This window comes from Rhincodon typus, chromosome 10 (genome assembly GCF_021869965.1).
Source record: "Rhincodon typus isolate 14 chromosome 10, sRhiTyp1.1, whole genome shotgun sequence".
NCBI lineage: Eukaryota > Metazoa > Chordata > Chondrichthyes > Orectolobiformes > Rhincodontidae > Rhincodon > Rhincodon typus.
In genome coordinates this window covers 58,451,127-58,470,324 of record NC_063341.1, presented here as the reverse complement: position 1 = coordinate 58,470,324, position 19,198 = coordinate 58,451,127, and positions in this window count along the sequence as shown.

The window sequence follows — 19,198 nt, the reverse complement described above, 5'->3', positions numbered from 1 at the left end:
GGCAGTTGGAGATGAAGAGGTCGAGGGAGGGTAGGAGGCCTTGGGGTGGTGTCCAGGAGGAGGGGGTGTGTTGGAAGCGGGAGAAGGGGTCAGTAGAGGGAGGGTTAGGTTCACGGTTAAAGAAGTAAGCGTGGAGGCGGAGGCGGCGGAAAAACTGCTCAATGTCCAAACGCGAGCGGTATTCGTTGATGTGTGGGTGGAGGGGGACAAAGGTGAGCCCTTTACTGAGGACTGACTGTTCGTCCTCAGTAAGGGGTAGGTCTGGGGGGATGGTGAAGACTCGGCGGGGCTGGGTGCTACTGTCTCCTCTGGAGCTGCTGGCTGTGGAGGTGGTGGGCGAAGCGACGTCGGCGTCGGTGGTGGACCGTGCGGCGTCGGCTGTGGGTGGAGTTGCGTCGGCTGTGGGCAGAGTTGCGTCGGCTGTGGGCAGAGTTGCGTCGGCATTGGCGGTGGGCAGAGTTGCGTCGGCGTTGGTGGTGGGCGGAGAGGGGTAGGCAGCGGCAGCAGTGGTGACGGTTGGTGCGTCCTCAGTGTCTATGGTGTTGGCCTCAGAAATGGAGGCGGTGGCATCAGCAGTGGTGTCAATGGTGTTCGCTGTCCTGGAAGTGGTGTACCCGGCGGCGGAGGATGTGACGTCATGTGACGTCAGGCACCAACTCTTCGACACCTACTCCTACTGCCGCCTTGATCATGACCCCACCCCCGAACACCAAACCATCATCTCCCAAACCATCCACAACCTCATCACCTCAGGTGACTTTCCACCCACAGCCTCCAACCTCATCGTTCCCCAACCCCGCACCGCCCGCTTCTATCTCCTTCCCAAAATCCACAAACCTGACTACCCTGGTCAACCCATTGCCTCCACCTGCTCCTGCCCCACCGAACTTATCTCCACCTATCTTGACTCCATTTTCTCCCCCTTGGTCCAGGAACTCCCTATCTACATCCGTGACACCAACCACGCCCTCCACCTCCTCTAGAACTTCCAATTCCCTGGTCCCCAACACCTCATCTTTACCATGGACTTCCAGTCCCTATACACCTGTATTCCCCATGCAGATGGCCTAAAGGCCCTCTGCTTAATCCTGTCCTGCAGGCCCGACCAGTCCCCCTCCACTGACACCCTCATCCGCTTAGCCGACTCGTCCTCACCCTCAACAACTTCTCTTTCAATTCCTCCCACTTCCTACAGACAAAGAGGGTGGCCATGTGTACCCACATGGGCCCAAGCTATGCCTGCCTCTTTGTAGGTTACGTGGAACAATCCCTCTTCCATACCTACACTGGCCCTAAATCCCACCTCTTCCTCCGTTACATCGATGACTGTATCGGCGCCGCCTCGTGCTCCCACGAGGAGCTCGAACAGTTCATCCACTTCACCAACACCTTCCACCCCAACCTTAAGTTCACCTGCACCATCTCTAATACCTCTCTCTCCTTCCTGGACCTCTCTGTGTCCATCTCTGGCAACCACCTGGAAACCGATATCCATTTCAAGCCCACTGACTCCCACAGCTACCTAGAATACACCTCCTTCCACCCACCTTCCTGCAAAACTGCCATCCACTATTCCCAATTCCTTCGCCTCCGCCACATCTGCTCCCAGGATGAGGCATTCTATTCCCGTATATCTCAGATGTCCTCATTTTTCAAGGACCGCAACTTCCCCCCCCTCAGTGGTCGAGAACGCCCTCGACAGTGTCTCCCGCATTTCCCTCACACCCTCTCCCCGCAATAACAACCAAAACAGAATCTCCCTCATCCTCACATACCACCCCACCAACCTCCGGATCCAATGCATCATCCTCCGACACTTCCGCCATCTGCAATCCGACCCCACCACCAAAGACATTTTCCCTTCCCACCGTTATCTGCTTTCCGGAGGGACCGCTCTCTCTGGGACTCTCTTGTCCACTCCACACTCCCCTCCAGCCCCACCACACTCGGCACTTTTCCCTGCAACCGCAGGAAGTGCTGCACCTGCCCCTACACCTCCCCCATCACCCCCATCCCAGGCCCCAAGAAGACTTTCCACATCAAGCAGATGTTCACCTGCACGTCTGTTAATGTGGTATACTGCATCCGCTGTTCCCGTTGTGGCCTCCTCTACATCGGGGAAACCAAGCGGAGGCTTGGGGACCGCTTTGCAGAACACCTACGCTCGGTTCGCAACAAACAACTGCACCTCCCAGTCGCAAACCATTTCAACTCCCCCTCCCATTCCTCAGACGACATGTCCATCCTGGGCCTCCTGCAGTGCCACAACAATGCCACCCGAAGGTTGCAGGAACAGCAACTCATATTCCGCTTGGGAACCCTGCAGCCCAATGGTATCAATGTGGACTTCGCAAGCTTCAAAATCTCCCCTCCCCCTACCGCATCCCAAAACCAGCCCAGCTCGTCCCCGCCTCCCTAACCTGTCCTTCCTCCTACCTATCCCCTCCTCCCACCCCAAGCCCCAGCCCCATCTCCTACCTACTAACCTCATCCCACCCCCTTGACCTGTCCGTCCTCCCTGGACTGACCTATCTTGTCCCTACCTCCCCATCTACACTCACCTTTACTGGCTCCATCCCCACCTCTTTGACCTGTCTGTCTCCTCTCCACCTATCTTCTCCTCTATCCATCTTCTATCCGCCTCCCCCTCTCTCCCTATTTATTTCAGAACCCCCTTCCCCTCCCCCATTTCTGAAGAAGGGTCTAGGCCCAAAACGTCAGCCTTCCTGCTCCTCTGATGCTGCTTGGCCTGCTGTGTTCATCCAGCTCTACACCTTGTTATCTCTGGTAATTGAGATGTTGCCATTCCAAACCAATAGGATCATTGAAGCATTCTTATGTATTACCCTATTCAGAGCCAGAGCAATAGCTATATGAACAATGCTTCAATGAATATTCAGCAGACAGTGGTTCCTGCAACATTCTTTGTGCATCCTATAAATTTGACAATAATGTACTTCAGGGAGCGCATCTGAAAATCCTCATAATGATATATCACTTTACTGTTTGTTTACTGTGATGTTTTCTCCATATTTAATATCAAAGACCAATCCTGTGAGGAAGGTTTCACATCCACTGAACCAAAATGTGCAGTTAAATAGCCAATATCTGGAGCTGTAGGGCAGTACAGATACTCTTGTTACTGTATTTATCAGAAATGTTATGAAACCCTTGTGATCCTCTGGACTTCTCATACTGGTAGAATGCATGCTGTGTCAAATGATGGCGCAGGCTACAAATTACAGAGTAGGTTGTTTTCTTTAAAAAAAATACACAAACAAACAACATTTGGCAAACTTCATGGATTCTGAAATCATATGAGGACAGATACTCTGCCATCCATGAGGTACAGAGTTGCTGTCTCTGACAGCCAAAGTAGAACTGATGAATGGGAGTGGGCTCTCTGGATGTGATCTTTCGAATTTTAATGAATGACAAAAGAAACCAAAATGTGAACATTCAAAATTAAAAATCCGAAGAAAAATATTTATAAAAACTCAAAACCTGCCTGCATTATCAGTACAAATCGAGTTTGCATAGTTTATTTGCATAGAAAGAAAACATCCTATCTATTCAATTGAATAGGAAAGTCACAGATTTAGTTTGCATTTATTTGCATGGTTTGAATGAATACTGATGATGTCAATAACTAAAATTTAATATAACCTCCAGTTTCCTTCGCAAAGATATTAAAGTCAATAGACTCGCTGATGAATTGAATAGATATTAAAGCTTTCCAGTTGCCATACAGCTCAGGTAGAGCTGAAATTAATCTTTTAAAGTTCTCTAAAACATAAAGTAAATATCTAAGCTACTCATTCTTATGATTGTATTCAGGATTCATAATAATTTTATACAACTGGTTTGAAGAACATTGTCCCAAGAAATATTACAATTCTGCACACAATATTGAATATTAGCTTTTGTTTCCTTTCTATTTTCATTCCTGCTGAGTAATTATGATCATATTCATGCTGCCCATCCTGTCAATAATGTCTGTAATGTCTATATCTAGGTTTTCATTCGTGTAGCCAAGTTGACATAATCATCAAGGACTATTGCTGGGCACCTACTCGTGTGAAATCTCTGATACCAGCCTAACGACAGGTCCTGATAGTTTTTTTGATTGAGGTATATCTGCCTCTATTTGTACAGTTACTGATGTACAAGTCTTAGGGTCCAGAATTGACCCCACTGCTGTAATTATTTTATGTGTGCAGAAAGGTAGCCTTCCAAAGCAACCACATAACCTCGACTGTCCACTTCTCCAGAATTAAGAGGTTTCCTTTGCTATGCATCTAAATGTTGCCCATTCCAAAGATTGTACAAGCACCCTTTGTGGTTTTTAACATCAGGTGAATGACCCTTCAACTTCTGAAGAAACATCTGCACCTTTGTTCTCATACCAAATGCAGGCAGAGGGCTTCAGAATCAACCAGATCTACCTCTGAGCAGGTGGGGTCTCAGTGGCAAATGCACAGTTCAATTGAGCTTGTGGCAGCGTTGAATGTTTCGAATCTAAGTTAATCTGGTGCGACTTTGTGAAGGAGGGACAGTTATGTACATTACAGTGGAAATTAGCAGACATAACATTACTGTTCGGTGTAGCATCGCACAAATCATGGGAGAACAAGAAGGCCAATAAGTTCAAGGAATGCATGGAAATCAATGCAAATCAGGTTGAAATGGATACTTTAAGTATTGGGGTACTGCCCACTGTATGTATTATTTAATACATTATTCTTTACTTAAAAAGCCAAAGTACTTGCTAACTTAATATTTGGGTCAGTTAAACAGAATACTCAAAGAATAAAAATCAAACACTATTATTTAATACTGCAAAGTTCAGAACTTTTTATGCACATGAATTATTGAAATAAAAGATAGCATCCAACAGCGCAGTTTCATTTCTTCACAAAAGACTTAGATCTATCCAAAAAAAGACTTCGGGAATGCTCAATCTATTTTTATAAAATGAATAAGAGCCGATTTGCCAGAAAGAAATAATGCCCGTAGAGAAAACTACTCAAGGAATTATGGGGCTACAATCCATGATTTTCTAATAGAAAACAAAGCACTGAAGGCCAATAATTTCTCAATTGGGTTTCAGCCACTTCTAACAATTATGATAGAAGGATGCTGAAATAACTGCACAGAGACCAGTATCCCACCACCAAGTCACCCTTTATTGACTTGTACACAGTACACTGGCTGTGACCAGTCAACTCGGAGTCAATCCTCTCTGAACTCAGGAGATTCTAAATCCCCTCTTAATATCAGTCAGCCACGGCTTTCCTGATTGGCCCAGGTTAACAACCCCAATCAAGGATCATGCAGTGAATGACGTCCACCTGGTTCCAATCACTACATCCCAGTCCAGGGATGTAGGCCTCGTCTTTCACTTATAGTTTTTCTTGTGACATTTTCGCCTCGGTCTGGTTCCGCTAATTCAGACTGTGACACAGATCCGTGTACTGGACCTGTAGCCAGTCTCTTGCATTTGGAGCATTTCAGGAGAGTTTCCTCCTTTTCTTCTGGCGATAATGATATCGAGGCTGTATCCATCTCTGAAGTTTCCTCAACAGAAAGGGAGAACCTACAGATTCTGACAGGCTTTCTGGCTGTTCTGAGGGGCCAAGTATGTTTTGTTCCTGCCGCATTTGTGAGGTAACAGCTTTCAGGTGATCCACCTGTTTGTTCAGGACTGCAGAACCTACCTGAATTTTGTAAGTCATGGGACCTGACCACGCATCAACCTCGCCCCTTACCCATTCCATGGTTTCGGCTCCAAACTTCATGCCCCAAAATAAATTGTCTCTCTCACTTAGAGGAGGCATGTGGCTGGCATTGGTGTTCGTGCTGCCATTTAGCCCTCCCCCCCCCCCCCACCCCCCCCCCCCCCCCGCCCCAGGTCTGGGAATATCAGTTTAACCTGGTGCAGAGTCTTCTTCCCATCAGCAACTCTGCTGGAGCTATCCCTGTGGTTGTGCGTGGGTAGTCCTATAATCAAACAGGAACTAGGACAGTTTGGTATCAAGTGACGCTTTAGTTGGCTTCTTCAAGCCTGCCTTCAACATTTAGACTGCTCTTTCTGCTCAGTCATTAAGTGATGGATGGTATGGAGCTGTCCTTATGTGCCAAATCCCATTTGACTTCAGGAAATACTCAAATTCCCTGCTGGTAAATGACGTCCCATTGTCCGTGACCAATACTTCTGGGAGTCTGTGTATCACAAACACTGCTCGCAGCTTCACAATTGTTGTTCCTGACTTTGCTAAATGGTCTTTATGCACATCTAACCACTTTGAATGGGAATCCACAATGACCAAGGAATATTGAACCCATGAAAGGATGGGCATAGTTGCCATGTAACTGGGTCCAGGGTTTACCCAGGCATTCCTATGCATGTGGGGCCCCTTTGCTGGTAATTCTGTCCTTTTTGGCTCTCTGGGCAGTGCCCCACCAATGCAGCTATGTTGGAATTCACCCCTGGCCACCAGACATAGCTCCTTGCTAACATCTTCATCCAGTCGCAATTGCAAGTAGGCACGGCTCATGTCCAGCTTCGTAAAGGACAGTGCCCCTGTCAACTATGCGTACAAGTCCTCTAAGCGAGGGAGCAGCTATTTGTCCAGTAGTGAGAAGCAGTTTACCATTTGCTTAAAATCCCCACAAAGTGAACTGAGCCATCAAGCTTCACAATTGATACAAACGGTGCTGTCCATTCCACAAACTGCACTGGTTGGATGATTCCTTCACTCTCCAGCCTCCTGATTTCTGCCTCTACTTGTGCCCGCAAGGCAAATGGCACTGGGTGGGCCTTGCAACATCTTGGAACTGCTTCCTTGTCAACCTGTAAAGTGGCTTTGGCCCATTTGATAGTCCCAAGCACTTGTTGAAAACCTCCTGGGTATTTCACTAGGACTTCACTAAGGCAGCCATTTTCTAATCGAAAATTATTGAACCAACCCAGGTGAATCTTTCGCAACCAATTCCACCCCAATAGGCTCTGGCCTGAGCCTTTACTACCATCAGCGGTAACTGCACCAACTGCTTCTCATAGGAGGCCGGAACCAAAGTTGCGCCCTTAACCTGCAACGTTTCCCCAGTGTATGTTCTCAGTCTGGCTGAGGTCTTGTGCAAATTTAAAGGTCAGAGTCCCAAGTGAAACTTGTTACAGACGGATCCTGCCACCACAGGTTCTGGACTTATCAACCTCCATGGGAACTGGGTGATCATTTAACGAAACATTAATTTTAATCGGTTCTGATTTGGATGTCGCTAAGCAATTTAATTATTCCAACCCACATGTAGGGGGACTTTTCAGGGTGTTCACTCACCTGGGTACCGGCCTACGAGTTTTCTTAATCAAGACAATCCTTTGCTGTCTCGAGTCCACATACCAACAGAAACTGCAATGGCTTGCCAGCCCAGATCCTGAAGAACTGTTTAGCCACTTGGCCGAGGCTTGACTTTATTGTGGGCTTCTGCTGTGGGTTGGCTTACGGTCCCTCTACTCAGAATATGACCTGTGTGAGGCTCTGCAATTACTTAAACTCAAGTAGTGGTTTCCCAAACTCAGTCGGACAGATGAGGGTGTCCACTTCCATTGGGACGCCATGCAGTTCCTATGTCCCACTTGCTGCATTTTGTAATGACAAGGCCAGCTGCAGTGCCTGTTTGAAGACTAGTTGGGCTTCATACAGTAGACGCTTCTGCATGGTTATGTCATTAATCCCACTTTCCAAATGTTCTCTCAGCATCTCATTCAGGGTTAACCCAAAATCACATGCCTCTACCGTCATAAACTCGTCAAAAATCCTTATACGGATTCCCCTGGTTCTGTATAACCGAATAAAAGTAACCAGTCGTAATATTCCTTAACCAACTCCATCAACTCTTGGAAAGTTTTAATGTCTGGACCCTCTGGGAAAGTTAAGCCCCTGATAACCGAAAATGCTGCGGGTCTGCAAGCAGTCAGAACGACTGCTCATTACTTTTCATCTGCCCCAATGTCATTTGCCCAGATAAATGATCACATTCTTTCCACATACTGGGCCCAGTCTTCGACAGCAGGATCAAATGAGCCAAGCTTCCCAAATAAAGGCATGTTGCCTGAAATGCTTACCCTAAATCCAAGATGACAGTTGCGAGTGAATGTTTTTCGGACACGTACTGTTTTCTCCCATCGCCACTGAAATAACCGCACAGAGGCCACCCATTGCCAAGTCACCTGTTATTTACTTGTGCACAGTACAATGGCTATTGTCCAGCCATTGGCCATTGGCTAATGGCCAGTCAACTCGGAGTCAGTCCCCTGAACTGAGGAGTTTGGCCTCCTGATTGGCCCAGGTTAACAACGCCAAATAAGGACCTCGTAGTTAATAAGGTCCATCTGGTTCCAATCACTACAGCTGCAATGATGAATGTGCAGTAATGGCCTTAAACATGTGAAGCATCCATCTCGAGACTGAATTTTAACCAAAAATAGGCTAAGTATCAATTTCAGAGAGTTTCGGTAAGGGTTTCTCAGTATGAGCTCTAGTGAGTTATCTCACACAGTTTTCTGCTGTGCACCTGATAATGCATGCACCACACCTCTAAGGTACCCTACTCACCCTACCGTCCGCCCCACTGCCAAGACCTGTGGGGATTCCAGACTCTGGTGCCATTTTGAAAGCCCGGCCACGACAAGGTCAAACGTTGCTCTCCACAGTGCACATAGTGGAGGGGAGCAATGAAGAAAAATTTCTGAGGGGGCATATAGATGGCATGGGTGATGCTTCATTGCACATACAAGTTGACATTCATAAATGTATTGCTATGTAACATCATCACTTCTCTGATTGACAACAACTGTAACTTCAGTGTCAAGAATCAGGCTACACACATCCTTACGGGTCATCCTAATAAAAGCTAACATTTTTCATCATACTAAAAAAAAGATGGCAACAACGGAGTAGGCATCTTCTGGGCTCCTTGCCCAGGGCTTGTCCATTCCGTCCGTTTTCTTCTTTTTTCTCTTTCTTTTTCTCTGCTCATTCTTCTCTCTTTTTTACAGTATTTTTAAAAGGCTTTTATTTTAGGGAAAATGTACCTTGGAGCAGCGCTGACGTCATTGGAGAGGCTGAGGAGCGGGCTGGAGGCCTGGGTGGAGTGGGACGGCCAACGTATTCGGAGCAGAGCGGGAATAGTTGTTGGACTGGGGTGGACGGTTAGTGGTTTGTGAGCCCAGTCAGACCACATGTGGAAACCCCCTGCATTGGTCTACTGCAGGCCCATTACAGAAAAAAACTATAATGTTTATCTTTTTAACTTTATTTCTTTTTTATTTAACTTATACTAAGAATAAATGTAAGGTCATGTAACTTTTTTCTACCTCTCTATTTTATATCTAAGATTTGTACCTGGGTACTTTGTACCTAAGATGGCACCATGTGGGGTGACTTTGTAAAGTTTTCACTGTACTCTTGTACTTCTGTACTTGAGTACACGTGACAATGTATCTAATTCTAATTCTAATTCTGACACGAGAACTCTGCCTAAGGATTTCTTGACACTCAGTGGAACACATTTTCTCATTGCCCAATGTGGGTGTATCACATGCTGGAGAGTTTTCAAACAATTGAAGGCGTCAGATTAGAATGAACAGCAGAAATGAAGAAGAAACAAAAACGAAGTCACACTTGCTTCTAAGCACAAACAGGGACTGCTTGCCTTTCAAACAACAACAATGCATGACCATTACCCTCCCAGCTCACATCTATTGGAACCAAGTGTCAATGAAGTCTTATCTGGCTTGTTATGCCAGGTGCTGCACCACTCTGTCACGCTGAAGGTGATGTTCTCTTACTCAATGTCCTTGTCTTTCTCCTCGGCAGATTGCTGCCACTCTCCCAGCTCTTCAGCCTCCATCACATTCCCTCTTTACTTTCTCTATTTATGCAAAGGACAGCACACCAAGATTGTGCAGCAGACTCTGGATAGACTGTACTGCAAGGCTGGCCCAGGTCAATCCAAGCATCAGAACCTCATCATCAGGAAACCTATCATCTCCATGATGGCTGTGGTTGAAGAATGGGCTGCATTACACAAAGGTGTCATCAGCTGTGGTTGCAAAGTGTAGCTTTGTCTCCCAGCCTTGTATGAGATCCAGCCCTCAAGGCAAAGCGAGATCATGAAATGTCTCAATGATAAAGGCACCATGGCATCTCCTAGCAACCATGGTGCAGACTTTTAGATGTCATACCAATAATCACAGATGACTTGTACACTGTTAATGAAGTCTGCCATGTCAGAATATGGCACTCTCAACAGAATGTGTGCACAGTCTGTGGTGCTCTGCACCTGGGAAAAACTGACTATGTTGGAAAAGTCTATTACCCAGGCTGTAGCACCTACCTTATCACAAAATGGGATGAAGTGAACTAGCTCAAATTGCATTGATGACAGCCTTGATATATTTATGGGTTGAGGATTAAGAAATCCCACACGGATTTTGTTTCCATCCAATGGATATGGGTGTCACTGGATAGGCCAGCATTTATCATCCATCCCTAATTGCCCAGATGGCAGTTAAGAGTAAACCACATCGCTGTGCGCCTGGAGTGATATGTAGGCCAGATCAGGGAAGGATGGCAGATTTCCTTCCCTAAAGGACATTAGAGAAACAGATGGATTTTTCATGACAATTGACAATGGTTTCATAGTCATCATTAGATTCTTATTTCCAGATTATTATTGAATTCAAATTCTGCTGGGATGAGATTCAAACCCATGTCCTCAGAAAATTACTTGGGTCTCTGGATTAATAGTCTAGCAATAACGCCACTAGCTATCACCTTCGATCCTTGAATGCAGGCAGTTGCATAAAATATTAGCACAGCTGACACTTTGACAACCACTGGAAGGGGATGGCTACCCCCACTTCAAATCACAGGTCTCATTCCAGTAGGTTCTGTTATTGTGGCGTGGGACACCCACAGATAGCAATACACAATCCTATGTGGAAGAAGTGGCATTGAGGATAATAGAGTCTGAGACTCTTGCACCTCCTCCACACCCTCAGGGGAAATTCAGCTGTTAGTTCTTCATGTTCAGGAGTTGTTGCAGGTTAGGCTTAATGACACATGGGTTCCTCCTCGATTTCTCTGTGCCTTTATAGCAATGTAGCTTCAGTGACAATGACTCTTTGCTGTGGCTGGGTCCACTGGCTATGCTTCCAATGAATCTGTGTGCGGAATATCAGGAATAAAAATAGTTTTCAGCGATCTCAGCAGTCAGCACATACATCACACATAAGTGATGGCCTAGCATAGCCCTCCATACAGTACAATATGGCAGACTTCCTTCACAGGAGGTAGTGGTGTGGTGGTAACATGACTGCACTAGTAATCCAGAACCCCAGGTTAGTGTTCTGGAGATGTGGCTTCATATCCCACCATGACAGATGGTGAATTTGAATTCATTTTTTTTTAAATCTGGAATTAAAAAGAACCGAGTATAATGGTGACCAAATAACCACTTTCAATCTTCCAAAAAATCCATCTGGTTCACACATTGAGTATGTGAGCTGGGACGTCATGTTGCGACTGTACAGGACATTGATGAGACTGCTTGTGGAATACCATGTACATTTCTGGTCACTCTTCTATAAGAAGCATGTTGTTAAACTTGAGAGGGTGCAGAAAAGATTTACAAGGATCTTGATGGGACTGAAGGTTTGAGCCAATGGGAGAGGCTAAATAGGCTGGGATTTTTTTTCCTCGAGCATCGGAGACTGAGGGATGATCATCGAGTGGTTTAGAAAATCATGGGGGGCATGGATTGGGTGAATAGCCAAGATCATTTTCCCAAGGTGGGGAGTCCAAAACTAGTGGGTATAGGCTTAGGATGAGAGGAGAAAAATTTAAAAACGACCAGTGGGATAATCTTTTCATGCAGAGGATGGCATGTGTATGGAACAAGCTGCCAAAGGAAGTGGTGGAGGTGGGTAGAATTGCAACATTTAAGAGGCGCCTGGATGGGTATATGAATAGGAAGGATTTAGAGAGATATAGGCCAAATGCTGGCAAATGGGACTAAGTCAGATTGGGATATCTGGTCGGCATAGATGAATTGAACTGAAGGATCTGTTTCCATGCTGTATATCTCTATATACGTTCTTCACATAAGGAATCTGCCATCCTTATCCTGGTCGGACCTCCATGTGACTCAGTAATCAATGGCCACCCGTGGACCTCCATGTTCCTTCTTCCTTGCAATCCCTGTTGACCCCATCAATAAAGATCTTCTGCACATTCCCACCCAAGACTTGCATTTGAATCTTTGTCTCCCAGCATTACTACGCTTAAACCCGGCCTTCCATCTTAGCCATGCCAAACATCAGGCTGCACTTTACCGTTGTTGAAGCAAGGTAGTGTTGACTGTTGATGACCCCTTATCCACTGTTAATCTACTAACTCATGGCCTCCAAAGCACTGTCGTCTCCCACGCTCTGTTGCCCCCTTCTCAATTATTGCCCTCTCTGCATCCCAGCAGGCTGCCTCCACTCCCTACAATTGACATCCCCAGCTTCCACATCACAACAGTGGTCTCTCATACTTCCCCTGGATTTTCATTGGACAGGGACCCCGGAGATGACTGGTCACTCCCACTGATATGTTTGGATGGCCAGCCCCACCTGATGAGTGACCAGGATCCTGTGTAGCTCCCTGGCTGACTTGTAGCAATACCCAACACTGGTTGACTGTGGTGGGACTCCCTGACTGATGATAGTTCCCCTTCAGTTGACTGAAGGCTATGCCCTTTAGACATTGTTTCAACATGCAGTGTGTTTTCTCCAAAAAACTGCTGGCGATTTAGTAGATATGACAGTGATTTAGCACAGTGCTAACAGCAACGTGTCCACCCCCTTGCCTGATCACTGCTGATGACACGGCTTTGTGTCTGTGCTAAATGGCAAAGTAACACAGATGTACAGTGGGTCATTAACCTCTGGTTGAGGCAATCTAGCATAAAAAGACAAGACAAGGCACAGCACGGCAGAGATGCTGCAAGCATTCACGTAAGTGAGCACTAAGGAACACAGTGAAGAGCCTTGAAGTGCTCAATGCTGCAGTCCATGAGATAGTGCTTGTCTCTCCATGCAAAGTGGTCAGGCAGCAACATTCTCAAGAAAGGAACCAGTGAGCTCGAAAGTTCAGTATTGAACTGGAGAACTATATTCTAGTTGAGTCAAACATGTGTCATTAGGATGTGATGAAGCTGGTGCATATCCATGCCAACCTCCTTTGATAGGGGTGGGGGAGTCCAGGCAGTAATGACCCATGGAGCGTACCTGAAGATGTGGGTGTAACTGTTCCAGGTGGAGGCCTGAAGGAACGCATATTGCCTATGGCGAGGATCTTAGTTTTCCAATCTTCCATTATTTTTTCCATAGGCCAAAGTCATTCAGGCACTGGGAAAATTCAACCCTTTGCATCTGTCTTTCTTTGCAAGTGCCTGTCAATCTGTAACAGATTTTGATGATGACATGGAATCAAAGTGCAAAAATGTAACAGCAAACACGATGGATTGCGATGAACAAGATCGATTGGGTCCAGGTGTCCCAGTTGCTTGGTTATTGAAGGTTTCAACTGGATTGTGTTGAGTCACACTATTCCTAACATCCATGGATGCAATTTTCAAATGGGCTCCTGTTGGGTCCTAGTGTCCACTCTTGTCAAGTACCGACACAGGCTATGGATAAGTCTGTTCTGACAATTGACTCAAGTTGTGTTTCACTGTCACAGACAGCCACTGTTAAGCTTTGGTGTCAGTGTCGCATTTGAACAGGTCAATATAGTTGCACTAACAGAATACATCAGAATGCTAGGAACACATGAGAGAACTTGAGAACTATTCAGTTTATACTGAATTAACATTTCTTTCAGAGGTAGTATATTTTAGAACTCAAATAAAAAGAGGGAAGAGTTTCAGACTCAAAGTACATTTATTCTTGAACATCAGGAAGCAACAGTTTGGCCCAGAAGTGTATGATTCCTAAAATAAAACCTCCTTGCTCCCAAAATGGCAAAATGCATACCATTTAAAACAATCAACGCAAGTTGGAGGAAAATTTCAACTCTAAGTCACTTGAGATAGTGAAAGGCTGAAAATATGGAGCCAGATATCAGAAAAGCAGTGAAATGGTTGGTGAATACAGTGTGACATCAAAAATTTTATCAACTTTTGCCATATCCTTGAACTGCATTATGAAACAGGTTTCAGTGTGCACCTGTGGATGAAAGAATCTAATTAAACTTACTGAACACACAAAGTCTTACACTTCAGGTAGCGTGTAATGTTGCTTTTACCATGGAGATTACACCAAAGAAAGTTCATCCATTCAAAGTGACTGGTGCTGCTACTGTTCTTGGTCTGAAGGGTTCAACTAGGCCTAAAGTGAAGAGACCTGTTCAGAGGGTATTAGTGATAGCAGTTTAATGACTTGTTATCAATGTAATGACTGTTATAGCATAGTCCTGCCAATACAAAATAATAAATACATTAGTTGCCTTAAAGAAAGGATATAATGCAACTGTTGGTTCAGCAAAAGCCAAAACAGGAAAGAAAACTTATTCCAGCAGTGATAGAAAACAATGATGACACAAGGCTGGAGTTCATAACCTTGAAGTGAATCTAGCATGTGAATGAAGGTGAGCTAGGAATGGACAGTATTTTTTCCACTAGCAATACTACAAATGACAGGGACTTCTGTACACCAGTGTTAGTAAATTAACAGTATATCAACATGGACATGATTACAGCTACAGATTGTACCATTTTAAGTAGGGAAACACACAAGGGCAAATTCAGTTAAAACCTTGAAGCTAAAACTGAACTGAAAGTTAAACTGAACACTGAATCTGGTGAGGTATCAGAAATGGGACAAATGGGGTGTAATGTCTAATATAGGGGAAATTCTTCAGAAAGGTAATGTTCACTCTTTTGAGGGAGCATTAAAAGCTTTATTAATGTAACTAGTTGCAAGGCAGAGTAATAAAAAAGGATGTGCAACTGAATCCTTATAGAAATGGGCTCCAGTTCCATATAATCTGATATCACTTTGTAAAAGCTCCTTTAGAACATGCTCAATAGATATTCTTGGAGCAAGGAAATATCTAATCCTTTATGTTATATCTCTCTCAATTTCTTTCATGGTGTTTCATTCAATGATGATTTTTAAACACTTTACACCTACCTCCTCCTATCACACAATGCTCTTTGGGTTGAGGCGACAATTTCCAATGGTATTCCTGGACGTATTAGAGGATGTGTAGAATGCATGGGCTCCCTTGTCATTGTCTGGGAGGGTAAACAAATAGTTGGAGTGGAATTGCCACTTCTCTGCAAATAAGAACATTCCAGATGTTGTATATGATAATGGCCCTGAAAAAGTTAATATTGAAATTGCATTGGCTCCACTCAATGTGGTGATGTCACACACATGGCTTTGAGTAGAGACAGAGAGTTCTACACTTTCATTGATCAGGAGAAGATGTATTCTATACAGCTTCTTAGAATCTTTTGTAATCATACCTGACAAGTAACATAAGCCATACTTATTGATAAAGCAGTAAACCACCTTGTTAATAGAGATAAATGCCTCTTGTCTTCAGTGTTCTTCACTCCATTAATGATAATTAGACAGGTCCTTGGTACAGCGTAGACAATGGAGGATTGATGGCAATAAACAATCCTTATGCCATACCACACAATGGTAAAAGTGGCAGAAACAACAAGGTACTAGCAGTGGGCAGTCAGGTCATATGGTCACAACAAAACAAATTTGAATTTTAATGCCAAGACCCCTACCATGAGGAGCAAATCCCAGAAGAAACAAAATAAATAATTTTTTGAAGGAAGGTTAATTTACCACGTTATTACCACTAAAAGAAGACATAGACAGTAAGTCTGCACCTGACAGGCAGTTACCAACAGGGAGAGACTGCAGAAACCATGGAAGCATCAACAGAGCAAGCTCAACAAACCAAAGACAAACTTTATACAGAAAACTGATAAGAAGAGCAGAGATAAGAGTGTGAACTAGGAAAAGAGACTGGCAAGCCGTCTTTGAAAAATACAGAGGCTTTAGTGAATGAAGTTCTGGAAGGGGTATGGAAAAGGCCCAAGAGTAAAGTTCAGTATCTATCGGGGAAATGAGAATAAATTTGTGAAAATAGTGTGCAGACAGAAGTGGGAAGACAAGGAAGTGTAAAAGAATGTTGTCACCTCACAGAACAGTAAAAGGGCAAGAGAAGTAATCTTTTCTGATGAACTGCCATACTGAACCTCAAAATATTAGCTCTGTTTCTCTCTCCACAGGATTCTGAGGAAGGGTCATGCGACCTGAAACGTTAACTCGGATTTCTCTCCACAGAGGCTGCCAGACCTGCTCAGTTTCTTCAACAGCTTCAATGTTTGTTTCAGATTTCCGACATCCAAAGTATTTTGCTTTTAGTAATTTATCCTGGGCCTGCAGAATTGGAAATACCTTGGAATTTATTGAAGTTGGAATGGAGAAAATACAAAGAAACCCAGTGTTAAGAGTCTACTGAGGAAAAAGTCAGGAGAACATAAAGATTTAAATGGACCAAATCTCAGTCATTAAAGTGTGATTTTGGCATAAAGACTGTAGTTAGAGATCTTCAGTTAACAAATTGTGCAGAAGAAATTGCCTAGTACTTTAGACTATGAAAGGCAGAAAAAGAACATCCATTCTGCAGTGGGTTCCATTGTAGATGATGTTATTAACTGTCAGAATGTTATAGAGTGTGCAGATACCTTTGAAAATGCCCTAAATGCCATCATAATTATTTCAATTTGAGAATATTTAAAATCTCGAAAGGGCATGATTTAACAGAAGAGTTCACCTTCCAAGAAAATCCATGGAAATTGCCCTTAATAACTTTTATATGTGAATGGAAAACTGTGAATATGAAGTATTCAAATCAAGGTTCATAAAAGTCAGAACTGTTGTTGGAATTCTTGATGAAACATTCTAGGTTTTTTATAGTACAAAGAAGGGTTAAATGAGGAGAAATATATTCAAATGGTACTGGAATCATAACCTAAAAGACTTATTAGAAAGATCCTGAGAGGAAAGACCAACCCTGCCTCAAGAGGATAACACGGTCTATTCACTTTATAAGGTGTGGTCACCTTAGAGATATACATGGCCAGCCAACACAGAGAGTGAGCCAAACACCAGATCTTCTCCCAGATGTCAGCGAGGGCTAACAGGCATAGATCATGCCCAGCCATGACAAAAAAGTTGCTCTCCAAAATTCCAGTGTACTGGAAGGAAAAAAATATCTGTTTCAATAGGGCAACTGTCTTCTATAAGGGTTTTCACGAGTTTAAAGCTCTCAAGGGCAACCATGTGAGTTAAAACATAGAAACATATGAACAGAAGTAGGTTATTCATCCCTTTGAGCCTGTTCTACCACTCAACGTGGTCATGGTTGAAAATTTTCCATTACTTTTAGCTGTGAGATGGTGAGCTGTTCCAAACCAGACTCCAGCTCTAGAAGCTCCAAACAAACATGATGGGCTTGATCCCATTTGGTGAAGAAGGCCTCCTTTCCTTGGATCATTCTTTATTAGCTGCCTGTAGCTCTTCGAACATCCTCTTGATGGCCTGTTTCCAGGGTTTCCAGGTTTTCTCTGAATATGTTCAGTTTGTGTTGATGTTCTGTGTGCATGATTGAGCAAGTAGGTCACACTGGTTTGATCTCTGGTAGTGCAGACAGAGCATCCTCCACCTGCTTGTAACTTCAAGGCAGTGACACTACACTGAAGCTGTGAGATCATTTTCTTGTGTGATAGAAGGTCTCTTTCTATTTGCATGATCAGCCACTGTGGACAGTTTAGTTGTGATGGAAGCTTCATTTGCTTCCCTTGTTAATTGAACTACTATGTGAGGTTTCATTCCTGCTTCTGTTCTCTCCTCTCACACAGGAAGAGTTTGTTTTATCTGACTTTGGTTACATTTGCTCCATCTTTACCTTTTCTTTGCCTTCTTTAAGAAAATGATGATTCTCCTCAAAAGAGACAGAGACTACAGAAACACTGCCACTTAAACACAAATGCAGAATGTTCCAAAGTCTCAGCTTTCACTAAATGGACAACATGAGTCTCTGCGAATGTCTCCTGAAACAACAAATCATGGTCCAGAAAGTCTTCTGTGTGGCTAGGCACCTTCTTATTTGGCATCATTTTTGCCTGATATTTGTAGCTCATCTTTTGAAGGAGCTTCAAGCTCTACACTTTTTGCAGTCATAGCATTGGAGTGTCTGCAGAGGACATGATTCTTGGCAGATTAAATTGGCTTCAAAGTCTCTAGCATCTGCTAACAGTATTTAAAGCTAAACACAGTTTAATTGACTAAAGAAGTGTAGTGGTTAAAAATAAGATGCAGAGTGTTTATGATCTGTCTTCTATTCTGGTGAAGGAGGGCACGTCTCTGGCCTTTCATTCCAATTTTAATATCTCCGGTGCCCTGATGTTGAATGACAATAGTCTAAGTTGTCTCTTCCTTTTGACATGGTTAACCTCCAAAAGAATTGTTATATCTGCCCCATATCCTAACTAAAGTTAGTTTTCTTGCCCTTTATTGTAATACCTGCATGTCAGCATTTTCTTGTGGTTCTGTGCAAACAAGGGAGTCAAAATCTTTCAGTGGGCCTGTTGCATCACTCATCCTGCCATCCTTTGTTCTTTCTTGTTGGGACATCTTCAGAATGCTGTGCTCTGGGTTTAACTTTCGGTGCTCCTGCTGCAACTGAGACCTGGACCCTCTCTTTGCACATGGACCTCTCTATAAAACTGGATAGAGCATAGAACATAGAACAGTACAGCACAGTACAGGCTCTTTGGCCCACGATGTTGTGCCGAACTTTTACCCTAATCCTAAGGTCTATCTAACCTCCACCCCTACCTTATACTATCATCCATATGCCTATCTAATAGCCACTTAAATGCCCCTAATGAGGCCGACTCCACTACACTCTCCAGCAATGCATTCCATGCCCCGACCACTCTCTAAGTAAAGAACCTACCTCTGACGTCTCCCCTATATCTACCTCCACTCACTTTAAAACTATGCCCCCTCGTAATAGCTACCTCCACCCTAGGAAAAAGTCTCTGGCTGTCT